Source organism: Borostomias antarcticus (genome assembly GCF_949987555.1).
Source record: "Borostomias antarcticus genome assembly, contig: scaffold_121, whole genome shotgun sequence".
Classification (NCBI taxonomy): domain Eukaryota; kingdom Metazoa; phylum Chordata; class Actinopteri; order Stomiiformes; family Stomiidae; genus Borostomias; species Borostomias antarcticus.
In genome coordinates this window covers 229,890-232,268 of record NW_028175525.1, presented here as the reverse complement: position 1 = coordinate 232,268, position 2,379 = coordinate 229,890, and positions in this window count along the sequence as shown.

The window sequence follows — 2,379 nt, the reverse complement described above, 5'->3', positions numbered from 1 at the left end:
AGCCACACATGCGGTGTGGAGCGCCTACAGTGTGCACGGGAAGAAGCCACTTAAGAGTATGACACTCTTCAATGTTCTAACACGTAAGAAATGGTTAATATTTTTTATATTTTTTAATACATCGTCTTTGTTCCATGACTGATGTGAATTGAAACCATTACCTTTCTTGATAACTTAAAGGTGCAGTTATGGTCTCTATGCCGAAGGCTACGATGGCAGAGGTGGCCGCCCAGCTGCAGGAGACATTAAAACATGCCCCTGCTAAATGCAGAAGGGTAAGTGATGTCTTTTTTTTTGGTTTCTCCTACCCAGTGGACACTGCATGGTTCCAAAGATTGTGGACCACTTTTTTGTGCATGTATGTGCGTTGTGTATTTACGGCCATTTCATTATGTCTTTAGGGATCTGCAGAAGTCCGCCTGAGCACAGCCCATCCAAGAACAGTCCATCTGAGCACAGCCCAGCATTCTGATGAGGAAGACTTCCCTTCCTAGCTGCCCCCAGCCCAATCTGACGCCCACCCGCAACCCATCTGAGCACAGCCCCCCCCCCCCCCAGCCTATCTGAGCACAGCCTGTCATTTTTTTTGTAAATAACTTTTTTTTGTAAATAACTTTTTGTTTTTGTTTTAATCCTTTTTGTTTTAAAAACTTGTTTATCATGTTGCAGGCCAGACATTGTGTGTATTTTTTAATAAAATAAATTGTTCTTAACTGTTTATGGTGTTGTCATAACTTTTGTACCATAATTTTGCTTGCTGCATTGACTATGCATTAATAGGCTCTTTGCACAAGCTCCACTACTTCCTGACACTCTACAGGCGTATTTCTTTCCTGTCCTATACTAGTGGATGGAAGTGATTGATCAGGTGTGCTGCACACCGATTCATCGCAATTGCTATCCAATAGTATAGGACGGTAAAGAAATATGCCTGTAGAGTTTCAGGAAGTAGTGGAGCTTGAACAAGGAGCTGATTTGCTTTGTAATGCAAATAATGAATGTAGACCACGTTGCAGCAACGTAACATATTATATAAGTAATATATAAACGTGTATACAACGTTGCAGCCATATACATCGAAATCATCACGGAAATCACAACGTTGTGTGGACCAGACATGTTGGACCTGCACGTTGCAGCAACTTGTGTGCAGATACCGCGTTTGCGTTGCATTCACGTTTAACTTGACGTTGAGTGGACCATACAAAAGTCTAAATCGCACGTTTCTGCAACATTGCTGCAACCTGATTGTGTTAGTAGGGGAACCATGTGTTCCAGGTTACTGTGCGGCACTGAACTGAGGGGGAGTCAGGGAGGCTCAGCAGGGGGGGTGCAGAGAGGGAGGGAGGGAGGTGGGGGTGTTGGGGGGGGGTTGGGGGGGTGCAGAGAGGGAGGGAGGGAGGTGGGTGGGGTGTTGGGGGGTGCAGGAGAGGAGGGAGGGAGGTGGGTGGGGTGTTGGGGGGGGGGGGTGGGGGGGTGCAGGAGAGGGAGGGAGGGAGGTGGGTGGGGGTGTTGGGGGGGGGGGGGGGGGTGCAGGAGAGGGAGGGAGGTGGGTGGGGGGTGTTGGGGGGGGGGGGTTTGGGGGTGCAGGAGAGGGAGGGAGGTGGGTGGGGTGTTGGGGGGGGTTGGGGGGGTGCAGGAGAGGGAGGAGGTGGGGGGGTGTTGGGGGGGTGCAGGAGAGGGGAGGGAGGTGGGTGGGGGTGTTGGGTGTTGGGGGGGGGGGGGGTGCAGGAGAGGGAGGGAGGTGGTGGGGGTGTTGGGGGGGGTTGGGGGGGTGCAGGAGAGGGAGGGAGGTGGGTGGGGTGTTGGGGGGTGCAGGAGAGGGAGGGAGGTGGGGGGGTGGGGGTGTTGGGGGGGGGCAGGGCACGCTTGATTAGTCATAATCTGGGGTGGAGTCAGGTTGCCGTGGTGGCGGTGTGTCTGTATGGAAGCATGTGGGCCCGATCAGGGTCAGGGTCAGCAGGGATCACAGGGACCAGGATCATGACCCTCTCCCCCCATCTCAGGTTAACAGAAGCCCTGTGAGTGAGGGTGTGTGTGTGTGTGCGTGTGTGTGTGTGTGTGTGCGTGTGTGTGTGTGTGCGTGTGTTGTGTGAGTGAGTGTGTGTGTGTGTGTAAGCGTGCGTGTGTGTGTACGTGTGTGAGTGAGTGAGTGTGTGTGTGTGTGTGTGTCTTTGGTGTGTGTGTGTGTGTGTATGTGTGCATGCATGTGTGTGTGAGTGTGTGTGTGTGTGTGTGTGTGTGGGAGCGTGCGTGTCCTGTGTGCGTGTGTGAGTGAGTGTGTGTGTGTGCATGCGTGTGTGTGTGTGTGTGTGTTTGTGTGAGTTGTGTGTTGTGTGTGTGTGTATGTGTGAGTGAGTGTGTGTGTGTGCATTGCGT